The sequence below is a fragment of the Pempheris klunzingeri genome, chromosome 9 (assembly GCF_042242105.1).
Source record: "Pempheris klunzingeri isolate RE-2024b chromosome 9, fPemKlu1.hap1, whole genome shotgun sequence".
In the NCBI taxonomy this organism is placed as follows: Eukaryota; Metazoa; Chordata; class Actinopteri; order Acropomatiformes; family Pempheridae; genus Pempheris; species Pempheris klunzingeri.
Genome location: NC_092020.1, coordinates 23,189,446 through 23,211,054, shown reverse-complemented (window position 1 = coordinate 23,211,054; position 21,609 = coordinate 23,189,446).

Below are 21,609 nucleotides of genomic sequence, written 5' to 3'. Positions count from 1 at the left end.
GCATAATGAGCATTACACCCCCACATGGAAGCTTGGGGTCCTTTAGTTTTGTTTATGCATTTGATTGACTATGACTATTTTTTTTGGCTGGACTGCAAGTTAGCTAAATGCTAGCTTGGCTAGTTGAAAAGCAGTATTTTAAATCTTGAATGCTGTTCTTACTATCATGTCTTACTTACCAACTATATTGCTGAAATCTGGGAACATTGTGACACTGGTAGACATGAGTAAGTAACAAATAGGTGAGACAATAAGATTATTAACCACTTTAATTGCATATCCCAATCATTTGGAAGTAAAAAACACACCCAAAATAGCTACAAAAATAGAAAATAAGATCTTAGATTTGTTTTAGTCCACAAATCATACGAGGAATAATCTAAAAGTACAAACAAACATCGCGACTTCTTAGCTTTAACTTCTCATTTTGCTTTCATCAGGACTCTGTGTACTTCAATTCAACATATGGAATAGAAATGCAGGGTCTGCTACGTTAAGTTGGTCATTTGAAAGAGAAAAGTGAGGTGAGAGAAATGGGACAAAGACGGATAGAAATAGACGGAGCAGAAACATGGAGACAATACAGATTCTTTAAACGAGTGGAAAAAACGTTATTTAACTCTGCTCAAGTAGAGTCACAGAGAAGTGATGTATCATCCTGAGCTCCTTCAAACCATCAATCCACTTTGATACTGAAACCTCAGAGAGAGCATGACTACAAAGAGAGCAACAGCAAAACACAGAGAAGAGGAAAGGTGTGGGTGGAATTCATCTTCTGACCAGACAGCAGGTCTTTAACGAGGCCTGAAATATCTCCAGGCATTTTAATGGGCAGATTTTTCCAGGTCTCAGCGTTCCACATACACAATAGTGTGTAATGTCACAACCAAATGCTGGAGACAAAAACCCTCATATTATAAACTAAATTTGAAGTATGATGTCATTATCTCTGAGCAATAGCCTCATATGAAAAGTACAAGTACTTAAATAAATTAAAGGAGAACTGCAAGTCAAAGACCGTAGCAAATTTAATTTGGGCTCATCTGTCATAGTAAAAACTTTCCAATAGACTGTTTAGTGCGATCAGCTGCTGACATGAGTCATTTGAAGCAGAAATCGATGCTCAGTAGATGTACTGCTGTTAAGAGGACATGGAACTGCCATCAAAAATTGAAACCTCTTGCCTCAACCAGTCATTTGAAATTCATTGCAAAGATGTTTTATATGGGATGAAGACACTGTCTAATTGCTGAAACATTACCTAGCATCACGCACATCTGTTCATGTGACTATCTTTAGACTCAGTGATACGTATACATGTCACACATAATGCAGTATTCATGTATTGATAATACGAGCCCGTCCTCATGCTGAAAACAACAACGCGTTCAAACTGTAAACCTAAATCTAAGCAAACTGCAACCATTTCACTGTGTTCATTCACATCTTGGATGCAAATGAACTAAAGTCATTTGCCTGCTTGTTGCTAATCACCATCTGCCTTTCAGAGAGCGCTGAAAACTCTTGTATATGTTATTTTAGTAGCTATTCTTAAAAGTGTAGAGATATGAATACGCTGTCAGAGCTCTAAATGTAGCTGCAGACAATCATGGGTTTCATCCTTTTGAGGGGTCTCTAATTGAAACTACACAATCTGTGTTTTTAGATGCTCTTGTGATAACCGACTTTCTCAAAGGCACAAAGCAGAAGCTATAAAGTCATACGCTGGGCAGAAGCAAATGGAATAACTGCATAGAAGCTGATTGTATCAGATCCTGGCAGCAGAGCTGTAAAGTACTTGTTAGTGGGATTAAACCATTATTTGCACATTTTGACTGTTTTTGCAGTCCATGTTTATTCAGCCCAAACAGCCAACGTACTGTTTGACGTTACCCATAGATAGCTAACAGTGTGGGTACATTGTGTGACAGTGGGCTTTGTGTTTGTGATCACCTCCACCTCTGACTGATCTCAGAACTCACAATATAAAGCTTATTTGCCGCTGAATTTATAAGATACTACAGAAGCATCATATAACTGGCTAAATGTGTGCATCCCTGTGTGTCTGTTCTTCACTGCCTTTTAAAAATCCAGACTGACACCATGTTCGTCTAAGTTGTTTGAATTACATGTCTGGTTTGTGTTTCGAATCCCGCTGTGCAGGATGAGCAGATTTCAGTCCCAGGAGCTGGCAGTCTGGTTGCCAGGCAACCAGTTGTGTAGTCTCAGACCAGAGCTGCAATCAAAAAAAAAATATAAAACCCACTCTTTATAAATTAGCAGACGAGTTTCCTCTCTGTCAAACTGACATTCAAGTGGCCCTGTAGCTGTGGGCTGTTCCATTTGACTTGGTTTCATAAAGCTCTTTAGAGATCCATAAACATACAGGCACCTGTGATACACTCAAAATGTAAAATCGGTGAATTGGTGTGATTGTCAGCATCAGTAGCACTTATGTCTTTATGCTCTTCATAGCTTTTTGGCACTTGGCACCTCTTTCAGTTCCGTCACTCACTTTAAACTGGCTTTAATTGGAGCCCACAATGAAAGAGGCTTATATTGTCTTTATAATATCTGTATTTTTTGACCTTTACACCAATAATGTTTCCATTTCTATTCAAATTAATAAGTGCTCGACAACTGTGCCTGTCTAGAGTGAACACACAAAGGTTCAAGGTTCAGACGGCAGGCCTGCTGGCCAGCAGATTTAAGCCCATTTATGCCCGTTAGGGCAGAAGCCTTCACAATCTGGAGATGCACTGGATAACATACAACGAAACACACTTGCTGTTGTAAACTAGTTGAATATAAACATATACAAACATCCGTTCTAGGAGATAGTGTTACCATGTATGTGTGTATGTGTGTGTGTGAGAGAGAGATGAAAGAAATTCCTGTTCTCCACTGTCAGCATATGAACCATCCACAGGTAAATCCTACCATGTATGATGGCATTATGACCCTATTTCAACCGCCATGCCCTCGGGCAGCTTTTCAGCCTCATTCATGTGTTGCCCGAGGGAGATGTTTGCATACAGCAACTCTACTTATAGAGGCAGGCTCTCCTGTCTTCCAGCCAGGATGCCTATTTCCATAGCAACGCGAGGGCGTTCGTGAACAGACACGAAGGCTGTTGCACCACATCCGGCAGTGCTTTGCAACTATGTCTGTCTGATCAAAGGACAAGGATACTTTATAAATCAGAAATGCATTTACACAAGAGCATGACATTTTCTGTATAATGTCTGAAGTGTTGCTGTCATGACTCTTTCTCGACTGAACTTACAGGTGTGAAAGATCTCTCACTCCTGTTAGACTCCTCTGTCTTATCATGATGAGGCAGCTATTGATAACACATTATAAATAGTTATACACAGTAAAATGTCCGTTAAAAAAGGATTTAATCTCATATTCAGTGACTAAATCATCTTTATCCAAATATATGTGAAAGAAAATCTGCCAGAATGGTGAAATAATTGCACATGTTGTGTGTTCAGTATTCAGTAGTTTCAATATCTGGTTCATATTTTGACACATGGCTGCTGATGATAAATCATCCCTCAAGTATGGAAAAAAAAATATCACTTGATATGCATGTGAAACAAATGTTTGTAATGCTCACTGGAAGAAATTATTTTCCCCACCCTGCCATTGCTGTAAATATGTCAGTGAGCTGCTGTATTTTATCTACTGTGTTTTAGATGAAGAAAACCAAGGAGACACACACTACTCAAAGTCTTTGTGCTCGTTTTCTCACGATTAAGGAGGCAATTCTTGGTTATTTTCCTCTCAAACAGCACAGATGTGGACACAGAGTGGTCAGAGCTCCAGTGGTCAGGGGTGTGGCCGACAGCATGGAGGAGTTTGTTTTAATATGTCCACTTGGAAAATCCTCTGGGGAAATATCATGGATTCTGCTGCAGATGTTTCACTGTGTTTGCATGCTTGGAACTGGGGTTGGGCCCTTTGATCTAAATGAAATTGCACCGCAGAGGTTTGCAGCTCAGGCAAGTCGAAGATCTGCCCAGAGAGCAAATCAGAAACCATTCCCAACTCTGGATTTTCCCAGGTTCCCCTGCAGAGTCTACCTTCTGTGATCAGAGACATGGGAATACCACGGCCTGTCGCCTTGATCCATCTCTCTCTTGGCACAGTCTCCAACCATTTTGGCATCTCCGGTGGAAACACTCGCAGTCAGTGCCAGCAGTGGCAGACCACCAATGCCGGCTTGCTTCCTCCCACAGAGTTCATTTTTATATCAACTCTGCACTATCATCAGTCTGCAGTGTCACCACATACAGGATTCTCTTTTGAATACAAAACAGTTAAACAATCCAAACCAAGCAAAGCAAACAACAATGAGTTTACCACAAATCACCCTGATCTTGTTGGGTTTGACAAAAAACTAACAATAAATAATCCATAACCACTGTAGGCATCACCTTAACGATAAACTGTCTCAGTAACTTGCAGGTTTTTACACAGATTTACACATACATACATGACCCTCACTCACACTAGATTAAATTAACAATACCTAATTGCTAACTTTGAAGCGCTGCCAACCACACAACAAACAGAGTATGATTGCGAATGCATCTAAGTGTGCTGTATGTGGTTATGTTCCTCTATTAGGGATTCATGAGCAGCATATAAACACTTAATAAAACACACTGTAATGTGGTTGGATGCAGCTGGAATGACATTATTATTATTGCACCTTTCAAGAGATGTAACTACATGTCATGGCTACGCAGACTGTGATTAGTCCGCTTGGTAGCATTACATTATCAACAGCTAGCAATAGCTAACATTAGGTTACTTAGGTTTTAAGTTAAGAGTTAACAAAGCCCCTTTTGGATAGATTGATTTTGATCAGGTAGGTGAGGTGATTATACATTAGCTTCCTGACCTGGTCAGTGATTTTAATCCAATCTAAGCACACATGTCTGTACTTTTTCACCCTTCTGCTCTGTCAAACTCTGAGCGTCACTGATTTCTAACATCGGAGATGTCTCAGTCTAATCACACCGACAGACTGTGAGAGTAACTTCTTCAACATTTATTAGCAACAACTCCGACATGAAGTGCTGGGTTTCAGTCACCCTTATATAAAGTAACTAAGAAAATGGAAGAAACTCAACACGGTGGCATTAAAGGCCAGTGTCTGTGCCGCTAATTGTAGAGTGGCACAGATGCACCGATGCACCGATACATGCTATGCTCATAACAGTGTTGCACAGGTTATGATGTAGGCTTTGAGTTGTTTCAACACAGGAGTATAAATCAGGCTTTAAGGTCAAGTGCTACATGGTTATTTGGCTCTGGACATCTTTACAGTGCCAGACCGACCTGAGTGATGCTCAGAGAAGACTGGTCCCCTGAAGGTGTGGCCTTTCTGGCTCTGTCCTCTGTGGATGTTCCTACGCTCTGTTTGTCTGCTCTGTCTTCACGGGAATGCTGAGAAACTCTTTGATTGGGTTATCTTAGGTAACGCTTACTTGCTGAAATTTTTAAGCTCGTGTTCTCACTGCAGAGTAACAAACTTTCTTACCCAGGAGGCAAATAATGGTCCCATAATCTAATTTTGAAAGCATCTTGATCTTAGAATTGATTTGGCCTTTTCTCTCACGGTTGGAAACTGAAATCAGGCCCTTTTGAAAAGGACAGTGCTGTTTTTCCTCTTTTCTGTCAGCACTGTATGTGTGTATGTTAATGAGGTGGTTTGTGGTGATCAGTGTAATGTCTTGCTGCTAGTTGTTGTGTATTAGTTTTCAGTAACAATTAGGAACAGGAGAAATGTGGTCGGCTGTCAAGGAACGATTCAGGAGCGGCTCGATAATTAATGAATCGTTAATGCGTAGTTCCTGAATATCTTTGAATCAGGATGTACATAGTAGATAATGATGAGTTACGAGAAGACAGACTGGGAGATGCTACATTAATGAATCATTAGGTAATGATTAGTTCATAGATATCTGTGACGGGACAATAGAGTAGTTCCTGATTAATAATGACTCACAAAACACTAATAACAACTGATTATCATTAGTTTATCAAAAGTAAAATGGTACATCACACTCAGCACACTAAGTACTAAGGCACATCATACCATACGTAAAAAGTTGAAAACAGGGTTAAAATATATCCTTGAAACTTGAAGACTTTTTATACATGTGCAAATCATATCTGTGCTAAGAAAACTTTTTTACCCATGCACAAAATATGTCTACAGCTGCAAACTATTAATAATACTTTTTTTTGCTTCCGTACAGTTGACATTAGACGACCCGGTACCACAGTGACAGTTAATTCCCGATCTCTCCATGTTAAAACACTTTGGTAACAGGATAACAGTTTCCTTGGGGTGAACTGTTCTTGAATGTGTTCCACATTTCTGTTGTTGAGCCTGGATTTGGCTGTTTTTCAAAGCAGACATTTATATTAGCAGATATTAGAGGTTTATGAGGAAATAAGTAATAAAGCGTTTATATCCGTATTCAAACACAAAATTGTTAAAGTCATTTAGAAAATATGTGGTTTGGCTGGGATGTGTTCCAGGTCGCTCTGTGCCAGCCATTTACATTCCAGTCTAAGCATACATGGAGCACACAGTCTGTAATGGATGGCCTGTAATGGAAATTGAAAACTGTTTAAGGTCAATTGAACAAATTTGTTAAAAAGAATTAAAAGGCAGCTAAAAAGAAGAAACTGTATGTGTGTATTTGCTAGTCTACAGTTAAACTGCTGCTGCACTTAAAGTCCTGGACTATAGGCGGCGCACGTTGGCAGGTGTGGAACTGCAAATCTGATATTGACCTTTAATGACTTTTATTTGTCCCAGATGGGGCGATTGATTGTGTAGCAGTGGAAACATAAAAGAACATAAAATACATGCACACTTGGAACAATAAAATAAATAGAAAATCACATCAAACAAACAAAAACAAAACACTCCAGTCAGGCTACCTTTTCCTCTTGGAGTGAAGTATGGTGATGGCAGATGGAACAAAAGAGTGTTTGTATCTGTTTGTTTTTGCTAGTGGAAGTCTGAGTAGTGGACCGGATGGAAGAAACTGAAACTGATGATGTAGTTGGATGGGAACAGTTGGACAGAATGGATTTTGCTTTCTTGTACAGCTGTTTGTTATAAATGTCCTGTAGGGTTTCTTGGGTAGTGCCAGTTATTTTGCTGCACAGGTTGACCACCTTGTTGAGGATCTTTTTCTGTTTTACCTTCAGTGATGTGAGCCAACAAATAAAGGAAAAGGTTAGCACAGACTCAATAAAAGAACGATAAAACATGGTCATCAGGGATGAATCAACCTGGAATTTAGAAAGTTTCCTAAGACAGAACAGGCGCTGCTGACTTCTCTTGTAGATTGCGTTGGTGTTACTCACAAATGACAGTTTGTTGTCTATTATAGTTCCTAGATATTTGTAGAACTCTACAATTGAGGATATTTGCTGCTACTGAGGCTCTGCAAGTGGACGTCATCCACAAACAGTTTTAATCTTCCATGAACATAAAGTTGTGTATCATAAAGTTTAGATGTTAAAACTAGCTAGAGTGAACGAGATACAGGCTGACGGTTCTGCATTCAAATCTCACTTTACCTGAACTGCACGGATCACTAAGATAGCCACAAAGTTTCCAGCCTCCGTCCTCTATAATCATCAGATAGACCCAAGGGCCGTGCAGTGACGAGGTAAAACAGGTTTGATGTTCTTTGCCTTTGCCAGGGCAGCTTTTCTATAGGGGCTTTCTGTGAGTGAGATGAAAGTGCTGCATGGTAAATGCTCCGTTCACATCTTTTACACATAAAGCAACAGCATCTGACTTACGCTACCCTGAAGTTATTTTCTCGTTAAATACAGGCTCCCACCGCAAATGCAATAAGTTGTAAATGAGGTAGTTGAGCCTGGGTCTTCTTAAGTGAAAATACCCATCACATTTGCCACAGTGGGTAATATGCAGTAGATCTATTACTTGGTCTTCAGGGGTGTTTGCTGGTAGCACCTCGTGCATCATGAAGCGCTGTAAAAAAAACCTCAAACACATGTGGAGGTGAAGCTTTTATCAATTAGGTGGAATGTCAATAATTGTTTCACGGTTTAAAATAATTACAAAGTGACTCACTCACCAGTGAAGTTGAAAGCAAAGTCAGGACCTCACAAGCTATTTAAGACACTGCGGGCTATGCCTGCTCAAGCTAAACTCTCCATGAGCCAAACACTAAGGAGCCAATAAAAACAGCCTCATTTAAGCTGCAGTTACTTGGCACACTGTGCTTTCGGATGAAAACAGCCTCTACGCCCCGTCAATTTCATGTAGTGCTGTGTGTGTACAGTGTGCAAGCTGGGCAGAAATCTTAGTTAGATGTAATGTGAAGTCAGTCCTCGTTCTTTGAACAGTCAGTGTAAATTACAGGATTCCTAGACTATGTTTAAATGACCTGCCAATCCCAAAGTAGTAACATTACAATTATTAGCAATCTACTTAGCACTGGAAAAGGGAAATACACAGACATAGGCTGCTAGAAAATCTGAATTTTTATCTGATCGCTTGTTGAACATTTCCATGAATTGCTGGGTAGTTTAGTGCACACTAAATGCTGTGGTGTTACAGAAACACAAGCACTTCTATGCTTGAACAGATTGCCAGTTTGTTTTTGTGGCTTTCATTAACCTCAAGCTCAACAGACGTGTTGAATCCTCTCAAAATGACACTCCCATCACTCAGAAACTCTTTCTGTTTGTAAAGAGTTTATTTGTCGGAGATTCTTGACTTTTGTCAGACAGCAGTGGTACGCCACTGATGCACAAGTCCAATCACGCTACATTACACTAAGCCAATACCTGAGGGAGTCAGAAGGCTTTGATGGCTTTTCAGACAAAAAAGTGATTGGATTTTTTTTTTTTTTGTTACATTTTGTATTTAATAACTCTGTAACCGTTTTATATTAGAATGTTTGATCTTATCTGTTCCAGACTTCAAAGGCTGTTTTATTAAGAAAACTTTAAAAGTTGATAGTGAAAAACATGCGATGCACCAAATGCCAGAGAGCGTCAGGAGAAAAGAGAACCAGAGAGCGTCAGGAGAAAAGAGAACCAGAGAGCGTCAGGAGAAAAGAGAACCAGAGAGCGTCAGGAGAAAAGAGAACCAGAGAGCATCAGGAGAAAAGAGAACCAGAGAGCGTCAGGAGAAAAGAGAACCAGAGAGCGTCAGGAGAAAAGAGAACCAGAGAGCCGGAAAGAGCAAACTTTTGGATCGAGCAGTGTCCATCCATCCATCCATCCATTTTCAACCGCTTATCCGGGGTCGGGTCGCGGGGGCAGCAGTTTTAGCAGAGATGCCCAAACTTCCCGGGCCCCAGACACCTCCTCCAGCTCATCCGGTGGGACCCCGAGGCGTTCCCAGGCCAGCCGAGAGACATAGTCCCTCCAGCGTGTCCTGGGTCTTCCCCGGGGCCTCCTTCCGGTGGGACATGCCCGGAAAACCTCCCCAGGGAGGCGTCCAGGAGGCATCCGAAACAGATGCCCGAGCCACCTCAGCTGGCTCCTCTCGATGTGGAGGAGCAGTGGCTCTACTCCGAGCCCCTCCCGGATGGTCGAACTCCTCACCCTATCTCTAAGGGTGAGTCCGGCCACCCTGCGGAGGAAACTCATTTCGGCCGCTTGTATCCGAGATCTTGTTCTTTCGGTCATGACCCAAAGTTCATGACCATAGGTGAGGGTAGGAACGTAGATCGACCGGTAAATCGAGAGCTTTGCCTTTTGGCTCAGCTCCCTCTTCACCACGACGGACCGATACAGCGACCGCATTACTGCAGACGCTGCACCGATCCGCCTGTCGATCTCACGCTCCATCCTTCCCCCACTCGTGAACAAGACCCCGAGATACTTGAACTCCTCCACTTGAGGCAAGGACTCTCCACCGACCCGGAGATGGCAAACCACCTTTTTCCGGTCGAGAACCATGGCCTCGGACTTGGAGGTGCTGATTCTCATCCCAGCCGTTTCGCACTCGGCTGCAAACCGCCCCAGTGCACACTGGAGGTCCCGGCCTGACGAAGCCAACATGACAACATCATCCGCAAAAAGCAGAGATGCTATCATGCGGTCCCCAAACCGGACCCCCTCCGGCCCCTGGCTGCGCCTAGAAATTCTGTCCATAAAAATAATGAACAGAACCGGTGACAAAGGGCAGCCCTGCCGGAGTCCAACATGCACCGGGAACAGGTCTGACTTACTGCCGGCAATGCGAACCAGACTCCTACTCCGGTCGTACAGGGACCGGACAGCCCTTAGCAAAGGGCCCCGGACCCCATACTCCCGAAGCACCCCCCACAAGATGCCACGAGGGACACGGTCGAATGCCTTCTCCAAGTCCACAAAGCACATGTGGACAGGTTGGGCAAACTCCCATGAACCCTCGAGCACCCGATGGAGAGTGTGGAGCTGGTCCAGTGTTCCGCGACCAGGACGGAACCCGCATTGTTCCTCCTGAATCCGAGGTTCGACTATCGGCCGTATCCTCCTCTCCAGTACCCTGGAATAAACTTTCCCGGGGAGGCTGAGGAGTGTGATCCCCCTATAGTTGGAACACATCCTCCGGTCCCCCTTCTTAAAAAGAGGGACCACCACCCCGGTCTGCCACTCCAGAGGCACTGTCCCCGACCGCCAGGCGATGTTACAGAGACGTGTCAACCAAGACAGTCCCTGTACATCCAGAGACTTGAGGTATTCAGGGCGGATCTCGTCCACCCCTGGTGCCTTGCCACCGAGGAGCTTTCTGACCACCTCGGCGACTTCGGCTTGGGTGATGAACGAGTCCACTTCTGAATCCCCAGCCTCTGCCTCCTCAATGGAAGACCTGGCGGTGGGATTGAGGAGATCCTCGAAGTATTCCTTCCACCGCCCGACGACATCCCCAGTCGAGGTCAACAGCTCCCCACCCTCACTGTAAACAGTGTTGGTGGGGTACTGCTTCCCCCTCCTGAGGCGCCGGACGGTTTGCCAGAATTTCCTCGAGGCCGACCGGTAGTCCTCCTCCATGGCCTCCCCGAACTCCTCCCAGGCCCGAGTTTTTGCCTCCACAACCGCCCGGGCTGCAGCACGCTTGGCCTGCCGGTACCTGTCAGCTGCCTCAGGAGTCCCACGAGCCAATAAGGCCCGGTAGGACTCCTTCTTCAGCTTGACGGCATCCCTTACTTCCAGTGTCCACCACCGGGTTCGGGGATTGCCGCCACGACAGGCACCAGAGACCTTACGGCCACAGCTCCGAGCGGCCGCGCCGACAATGGAGGTGGAGAACATGGTCCACTCGGACTCAATATCTCCAACCTCCCCCGGGATCTGTGAGAAGCTCTCCCGGAGGTGGGAGTTGAAAACCGCAGCGACAGCGGGTTCCGCCAGACGTTCCCAACAGACCCTCACGATACGCTTGGGCCTGCCGAGTCTCTCCGGCTTCCTCCCCTGCCAGCGGATCCAACTCACCACCAGGTGGTGATCAGTTGACAGCTCAGCCCCTCTCTTCACCCGAGTGTCCAGAACACACGGACGGAGGTCAGATGACACGACAACGAAGTCGATCATCGACCTCCGGCCTAGGACGTCCTGGTGCCACGTGCACCGATGGACGCCCTTGTGCTCGAACATGGTGTTCGTTATGGACAGTCTGTGACTAGCACAGAAGTCCAACAACAGAACACCACTCGGGTTCAGATCGGGGAGGCCGTTCCTCCCAATCACGCCTCTCCAGGTCTCACTGTCGCTGCCCACGTGGGCGTTGAAGTCCCCCAGTAGAACAATGGAGTCCCCAGTCGGCGCACCATCCAGCACCCCTCCCAGGGACTCCAAGAAGGCCGGGTACTCTGCACTGCTGTTCGGCCCATAGGCCGAGACCACAGTGAGAGACCTGTCCCCGACCCGAAGGCGCAGGGACGCGACCCTCTCGTTCACCGGGGTAAACTCCAACACATGGCGGCTGAGCTGTGGGGCTATAAGCAAGCCCACACCAGCCCGCCGCCGCACACCGCGGGCAACACCAGAGAAATGGAGAGTCCAGCCCCTCTCGAGGAGCTGGGTTCCAGAGCCCAAGCTGTGAGTGGAGGTGAGCCCGACTATATCTAGCCGGTACCTCTCAACCTCCCGCACAAGCTCCGGCTCCTTCCCCCCCAGCGAGGTGACATTCCATGTCCCTACAGCTAGAGGCTGTCTCCGAGGCCCAGGTCGTCGGGGCACTCCGCCTCGACCGCCACCCGTGCCACATAGCACCCGACCCCTACGGCTCCCTCTGCGGGTGGTGGGCCCACAGGAGGTCGGACCCACGTCATCTATTCGGGCTGGGCCCGGCCGGGCCCCGTGGGCAAAGGCCCGGCCACCAGGCGCTCGCATGCGAGCCCCAGCCCCGGGCCTGGCTCCAGGGGGGGGCCCCGGCTGCGCCATACCGGACGACGTCACGGTCCTTCGTTGTCTCCTCTTCATAGGGGTTTTTGAACTGCTCTTAGTCTGGCCCGTCACCTAGGACCTGTTTGCCTTGGGAGACCCTACCAGGGGCATAAAGCCCCAGACAACATAGCTCCTAAGGATCATACGAGCACTCAAACTCCCCCACATCGAGCAGTGTGTCAAAGGTTATTCTTGCAACATGCAACATGTGCATGAACTCCTGATTTCAACAGGTTATGACAAATGATGTGCGACAAAGGATAGCATCAATTTTACGAAGTGATCATCCCTACTAGATAACTACGACAGCTGCACCACATTACAGACAAGAACATGATGAAATTGTTTCAGCAACTGCATCATGAATTGCAGCAAGCGTGGACACAGTTTTCCATTTCATTTATATTTCAGAACCACAGTTAGAGAAACACGAGGTGGCAAGAAGATATTCTTTGTTAATATTTGATTCAATATTTCCACTTCAAGCAGCTTGACCTATACCACAGGAATGTCATGTGTGTCCCCGTCAAAACACAGCTATAGCATTTTAGGATTCTAATAATCAGTATAGCTATTAATCAGATTCACTGTGCAGCCTTAATGTTCACAGTGTGTCCAGGGATCGGGGGAGCAATTTGGCCGCAGCACATGGTGAATTTTTAACATCCTGTATCAGGGAGTGTTTGCAGACGTTACACGGAACAATAGCAAACACTCTCAGCTGTCTCAGTTGCATTTGATGGAGAGTGTGCTCACTTACAACAATAGCTACGTCCCAGTTCAGGGACTGGATCTTCTAAAGTCTGCATTTCTAGACAGAAGATGTCATAACAGCTCAATGGGGCGCATTTCATCTGAAGGAAGCATTATTTCCCCTCAATGTGGAGCAAACAGCCGGGATCATATTGGCTTGGATCATATTGCTGTGACTGAATCAGTGTAACTGATCCTGAATTTGTTAGATTATCTGTATTTTATGTGTACAGGATATGTGGTGGCCAATATCCAATCCGCCCAATAATGTAAAAAATGAAGTATTGGCACAGACAGCAACATGGCGTGTTGAGTCGTGGCTTGGTATGCAAGCTGACAAGCACTTAACTTTTGGTCTATTTGAGGTCACACTGTTTCTATTTGGAAGAAATCACAATGCAACCGTTTTTACGTAACCAAGTAAAAAAGTAAAAGGGTCTGGACGGTAATCTTTGTATACCATAGATTAGTTCACCTTCCACACACCCTCTGCACAGCAGCAGGAGCCAAGGATAAACCAGTGAAAACTATACCTTCTGCAAGAATTTGCTTAGTCAAAGATCCTCAAAAGAGATTCACCTCGTTTATTATAGAAACACAAATGAAAAGTGTGAGGTGAATGAGTTTAGACTGCGCACTCCTCACAGCCTTTGAATAATCACAGATATCAAGACATACACCTGCAATTTCTAGTAATCTCTTCTCTCCTGACAACTGCTCAGACGAGCACAGCTGTTGAAGCGCACCCCTCGGGATCAGACTGGGCATTTATGGATAAAGATGCTACCATGGAACGCAAAGTGAATAAGGACAGATGTGAGCTAGCCAGAAACAATGCGGTGATAGTATTGAGTATAAAAATGTAAAAAAAACAAAAACAAAAAAAGGAAAAGAAAGAGGCTGAGTTAGTTTAAGAGATTGGCAGGAGACACAAATACTTGGCATCTAATGTTGTCTTTGGTCTCCCTTCAAAGCACATGTTGCCCGCCATTATGTTTCAGAATGTTCAAACATTGGTCTTTCTTCCTTAAAAGGAGAGCAGCCAGCCTGTGTTTAGGGTTATGTGATGGGAGAGTTTATTTTAGCTTCACTCTGGACTTAATTTGAAATACTGTCCACATTGTTAACAGGAAGAGGAAACACAGAAAGGCTGACTTATTCAGAGCCCTCCTTTGGCGTGTCTCATTATGTAAAAGAGGATATTTAAGGGCTGCCTTTAATTTCTAGTTTGTGCGGGGTGCTCCGCCGATTTAAGTGAAGACAAACATTTGCTTCAGATTAGTGCTGCGCTGATGCTATCAGCACTGAATGCACTGATGCTGGGTGTTCACCGGTACCTTGTATAATTATGAGCGATGTTGTGTTGACATTTTCCAGAAGCTGAATGACTGGAAAGTTAGCAGGAAAGAAGACGCCCCATGTCATCAGCCAAAGCTGGTTTCCTAAATTTGTACACCTTCGCTATTAGAGTGTAAACCTACCCCGTCCGTTGTGTTTTTTTCCCTGTGACCACATCAGTCGAGTAGATTTTTAAGAACTGGCGCAGCGGTGCCCCGACATGAATGGGACATTTACAGGACTGCTGACTGGGACCTGTGTTGTGCCTCACATGTGGTCTGTGACCCTCGTTTCAAACAGTGTTGAAAAAAGAAAACAGGATGCGTAAACCATTTGACTCGGCCCATTTGTATGTGTGACTAAAAGGGAAGCAATGGGGCAAGTCCAGGCTTGTAGAAAAGAAAATAATTCACTGATGGTCAGAGTCTCCTGTGCCTGCTGTGCTCGATCTGTGATCTAATGCTCAGCTCTAAAAAATGTGAAGCAACCTTAATACCAAAACCTGTGCATACATCTTTTAGCCCTCTTGTGAAACCAACATTATTAAAAAAAAAGATGAGGTTCTTCGGTGAATCTCACATTTTCCAGTGGAAATTGGACTTCAACACAAGAAGATACTGCAATTAGAAATAGTTTTTTCTGCATTTAATGTGTGTGTGCTATCTTTTTGTCGAGTCATTTTTCACGCCAAAATTTTAACTTCAGGGCATTTTGTCACTTCTGGAGAAAGTTTGTAGATAACAGCAACAATTAGTTCTACTACTCTCTTTTTTTTTGTTTGGCAATATCTGTTTAATCAACTCATGCTTGAAAAGTATAAAAATGTGATGTTATAGTACATATTTTTCTTGACTTTCCCCCCATATCTGTTTACATGATAAAATCCAGAGATCAATCTTGCTTGCACGCCCGGGCAAAGCAGCTTAGGATACCCTCACACGTCTCTAAAATAACACTGCCTGGAAAAGTCTACTTTACATAAGGTACCGTGTCACCCTTTCACCCTCAGAAATAAACATCAAGTGGCATTAGAAACCATCAATCTCTGTCCAGTGTGTGACAGAGAGCCCTTGTGTTTGGTTAATGCTCAGATGTAAAAGCTAACATGGAGCAGCGTTCAGCTGTTTCTGTCTACAGATCATGTCCCAACTAGTTGAGTAAAAGGAGGCTACCTAAAAAAAAAGACGTGATCACAACCTGAAACTAATGGTTTTAGTTTTTGTTAACTTATTCCATAAACTGAAAGAATTAAATTAAATTGCAGAGAATACTTTTTTTCTGGTGTTGGCACAGGGAAAATAAAAAATAAAAATGAACAACTGCAGACTTCAGCGTACATCTGGTCTGTGAGGCATTTTTCTTAGTATTCTTCAATAGTAATTTAAGGTAAAAACCAGTTGAAAGCGACTGGACACAGAGACTGCATACTGTTTGCTGTGGTCTGTTTATGCACTACCGCAGTGTTGTTCATTACACTTGTGTAACTTGTGTAATCATAGGAACCGCTTGGTGCTCGGGCCCTAATAACATAAAAAACAACAATATTTAAAGAGAAATGACTGCATTTCAGTTATCACAATAACGTAGTGGAAGAAAAACCTGCCTTCATCGTTAGCATTTCCTCTTATAATAAAAAGGTTTGGCACACAATTGGTAGGTACAATGCTTACTAATTGCCCAGTAAAACTTTAGCACCTATACATATCAACCTGAAATGTGTGGATAAGAAGTGTGGGAACCATTAACTGGAAAATTTAAAGTTTATTAATCTATATTTTAGAAGATAACAAAACAAAACGACTTTTTGTACATTAACACATTCATTAATTAGTGCTTTTACATTTAAGTGTCCTCAACTATGGTTCTATGAGAACTTATTAAACATCAAATAGATGGATGTAAAATCAGGTGGCTATATGAGGAAATGGGTGCAGAAGGAGAGTGATGCATAAAATTCAACTCTCCTTGTATGTTTTAAGCTCCTCTCATTAACCCCTAAAACAACCATCCCCTTTACATTGTCAAATTATAAAATCATCTAACCAGTCAGTGCCGTTCTCATTAGCTCGCACAGCATGTGGCAGTTATCTCCACTCACACAAGGCAGCGTATTAACACAAAACATCATCATTCTTTACCATTTGAGCCCCATCAATGTGGTTAACAGCGAAATGTATTACAAGATATAATTAAAACACATGTTAAATGTCCAACATATATAACAGAATGTTCGGCTCTCACAAGAGAAGAGGACAACACTAATCCGCTCCATGTAGGTCCTGATGTGTCGGTGAGAGTCTGCTTAGATATCTGTCAGTGTCAGGGGACTGTTGGGGTCCGGGTCCCCTGGGAGCCATGGAGAGCTCCAAGTGAATGATTACCCACAAACCCCGGGGATATCATGCAACCTTTACCGCCTTGGGTCATGTGGAGCTTGCATTTGTCACCGCATGAGCCCACGACATATCAGTCACCTGCCATCTCCAGCTTTACAATGCAAACATTTCTGGGAAGCATACTTACTTTAGCTAAAGCAGAAAGATGTAATCAGTGGTGAACAGTTACTTAATAACCACAGAAGTGTAGGCTGCTAAAAACAATGTTTTAACACCTAATAGAGTTGCTCCAGCTTTATCGCTCATTTTTTTAGACATGTGGCTCTATAGGCTTCTTTCACACAACATTTTGACATGTCAGGAAATTACAGGTCTAACTAATAACACTAATGGTGCCTTCATTCCAAGTAAGCCATGTAAATGAGCCAGCGTGCACATAACATGGGCCCCGGAGCTGGCAATAAATGAAAAGCAGCCATTATGATGCTATTAATCACACCTGTGCTTGACATATAAAATGTCTGCTGTGGCTTAAGCATGGTTCATTCTGACAATTTCACCTTAATTATAATGTATGAAGCTTTCCAACCTTATTTCATCTCCTTTCATTGCGTAACCAATTCAAAAATACTGTTATGACTGTTATGGCTCGGAGCCCCGGCATCTTTAGTGTTACTCAGAAATGAAAAAAAACAAACAAACATTTTTTTCATTTCCTGGAATTTTATTTAATACTTTTAGTTTTGCCCTTCGAAATATTAAAATAACATACCAAGGACTAGAAAGGAGAGCGCTGCCTTCCTCTTAGTTTGAATTCATCATTAGAGACCCACAAAGTGTTCCTCCAGGGTCGGCAAAACACGCTGCCAAATAACCGGATGACAAAGGAATTATTGACTTTTGACCTCGCTCTCTATGGAGGGTGCATTTCTTTTATGGCCGTCGGCGGGGTTGGATGTTTGTGAGTAATAGCGTCAGCTGAGAGAGGCTTGTCAGAGCTCATCAGTCCCGGCGCCTCAGTGTAACTACAACACTGCCACCATATTGTGTGCGTGAATTGTGGGTGATGTGCTATGACATGTGTACCGTGGCTCACACACATCACTGGCCCAGCTGTGCTCAGGGAAAAGTAAGATGCTCAGTTTGATGGCATTTGTTACTGTTAGAAGGTTTTTCTCATGTAACATGATTCTGTAGGAACTTGTGTCATACATGGTACATACACTACTCACCAAAAGTTAGGGATATTCGACTTTCAGGTGAAATATATGGAAAATGTAAAATGTTAATGCTACAGTGATATTATATCATGAAAGTAGGACATTTAAGTAGAAGCATGCAATGGTCATTTCTTCATCTTAAACAATTTATTGAAAGAAAATCTAACAACAGTGGTAGGTATACCACAACAAAACATGTTCAGTGTCTCAATAACTTGGGATGTGGCCAAAGGACGTCCACTCCTCTCCTTTCTGTGACTCTTCCAGTCTCTGTATCACTGTTCCAACCTCCTGATGACACTCTGTGACCCTCTAAGCTCAGTGAACACCTCCGTCTGAGGACTTCCTGTTTGAAGCCTCCAGTGTTGAGGTGCTGCTGATCAACTGTTAGGTGTCGTCTTGGTCTCATGATGTCAGAATGTGAACAGCAGGATGAGGAGGACTGTTTAAATACCAATTCTAACTGAAGCAGGAAATGTATTGGTGGATTCATGGATCAAACCTGTTGTGAATGTTGCTGTTAAGCTTCTTGTTAGAGAACAGCAACTTGTGCAAAAAGTACTGAGACACTGAACAGTTGGACATGTGCATTCAAAAGTTTAGAGAAGGTCACATTAAGTTCACCTGGAAAGGTTAGAATGCATTTTAGGTTCATCCTGAAACTTCACCTGAAAGCTGAACATCCCTAACTTTTTGTGAGTAGTGTAGATGTTACTGTCAAGTCAGCATACTACTCTTCCGACTCCGCTTTGTCTGGACAACTGGTTGTTCTAAGGAAAGATCAAGTCCATCTTGGGACATGCTCTCATGTATCTGAAACCAGATATAGCTTGTAGAATCCTATATATGTGGTAGCTTTACTCTGTATTCCTCAGTCTCATCTATGCCTGTGATGTTGGACTCCGAGCTCGTACACCTACATAAACTTCTTGAATGAATCTTGGACTCCTCTCTTCATTGCTACAACCACAGAAAAGCATCCCTACAGTTACGTGATTTGAAAGTGACATGATACAATGGAGGCAGAGGAGGTGACAGTTTGCCAGACTCAAATACAATGTACACCTGATGACTTTTGAGTTGTTGATGGTTGCAACAGAGTCTAAATGTTGAACTTTTCTTGTAGTTTTAGTACATTCAAATGTAGCACTCTACTTTGCCTGTTGTTTCTCAGTTCGGTAAAACTGTTGAATGTACTGTACACTTACGCATGTGATTTATAGCAGGATGTTTAATGCATAGTGTATTATAGAGTTCAGAGTAAATGTAAAAACCTTTCATCTTGGTGTAGCAACGTGTGGTTAAATGTTAGACGTAATGAGGAGATGAAGGCTGAAATGGGAGACATCTGTCAAATGATTCAACCTACAGTATATTTAACGTGGAGCTCTACTTTGCCGGGCTGCTTTGCAAATGATTTCCTGACCCATGATTAATACTACACTAAAGTCGAGGACCTTACATTCCCAGCAACAACAGCCGGTTCTCTCAAAACCGCTACTGCAGCACCCTATAATTATCAAAACATAACATGCACCCGTCAATTTGGCCTTTCCATCCATATACCCTGAACCAATTAGGGATGCTGGAGATGTCATCTGGATGGGGCTGCCATATTTTTCCCATCAGCCAGTGCTCAAAGACCCGGCATGGTTAGAAACGACCTCAAGTTGCGATCGATTCCCAGACTGCATTTTGAAATTTATAGTCAGTTGCCAGTTACAGGAGATGGACGGTTGCAAATGTGAGGGCTCTGCAGAAGCCGTAGTGAGTCGTCCAACATTTCCTCTTGTGAATACAATGGTGTGACTCGAAGGAAAATAGGACAGCACTGTTACGCTTCCTTTTCTGAATCACATCTACTTTTTGTGTGTGTATAATAGGTGCGTCACTGTTCCTTAAATGGCTTGTGTGAATCATTAGCATTCAATATACAAGCACTGCTAATTACGAGCTTGCAGCAAGGCGTGACCCCCGGAACATGCAAGCCACTTCAGGGACATCACTTGAAAAATAGATACAACAAATATAAAAATCTCACAGCATCTCTCGATTGTTTGGTGAGTTTGAATCAAGGTAAGTTTGATATTCATATGTTTGAAAGTAATGCATATGTACTTTGCAACAATGCAGTCACAGTGCAGTAATGAGAAATGACAGCGATAGGTGGAAATTGTAAGACTGCTGCTGCTGCTGCCATCTGCAAAAGCGCTGGTGGTTAAGATCTGATGAGGCCAGAGGGTTTTTGAGTCCTTGGGAACAGGCGCGTTTCAAACATCTGAACCTGAACCCAAAGGGAGTTGCCATCACTACGTCAATTTGCGAGAAATCAGAAATCACTGAGGACTTTCATGACAGCATTATGTGATGGAATTCTGTTGAGAGGATCAATTAGCTTAGCTAAGCACTAAAACTGGAAACGGGGGGAGACGGCCAACCTGGTTCTGTTCAAATGCAACAAAATCCACCTACTAATTTCAGAGCTCACTTATTAAAATGCCATGACTCATTTGTTTAAAGGCAGAGTCTGTAGAATTAGATTTAAAAAAATACCCAACTGAAAGGTTTCCACTCAAAGCCGCTCCCCTATAATATGTGAGTCCACGGTTCTCTTGTTCGTTTAGTGAACAGCTGACAGCCACTGAACTGACGACCTCTCTCAGCCTTTCAGTCTGACGAGCGACTCTGTTAAATGCCGCAGTCGTATAAACACAAGCGAAATAGCCATCGAGAACGTACCTCAACTCAAAAGTTAGGTTTTGTGCTGCAGGGTTAGCTCCACGGATGGATGGTTAGCTCACTAAACAACAGTTTGCCTTGGACACACATTTGAGAAACGCGGCTCGGTGCTTGGTGGTGCTGGATAACTCATGACAGTTTGTTGCTGAGCCATGGCTCAAATTTTGGCTGCACTTTCTCTGCCTTTTACCATTTTCGGCCCTATTGGACAGGCAGGATGGAGACAGCTATTTTGTTGACCTTGGTTAAATCACATGCAGATGACTGCAAGCTGCTACATAATAACCACACACACCTGACTGTTTGTTATAAGTCAGCGTTCTGCCTATAATACAGGAGATGTTGGGCTACAGAGGCTCATTAATCCTGTGTGTTGCAGATTTGTGGTACTGTGTGTTCATATCCTGGAGCTCTGCACCGTCCAAAGAACAATATGATTTCCTGGAGGAGAGTCTTTTCATTCGCTGAAGAAACCTGTGACGTGACTGGCTGTCAGTGTAGCTGGTAAAGATCACATCCTCCGATTAAAGGTACCGTATTCTGCTAATTTTCGAGTTCACGCTTGTATTTGGAGGTCCGACGAGAACAGGTTTAATGTTCAAAGAGTCATAGTCAGATTTGTATGTGCAAGTAAGTATTTTTGTGTCGAGCATTTGAGTCAGTTCTCTTGTACGTGCTTCTGGTCATAACAGAAAAGGCATTAAAAAATGTATTTTGTATAATAATATTCACCTTCACCCAGGTCTTTTGCACACAGTCTGTGCTCAAAG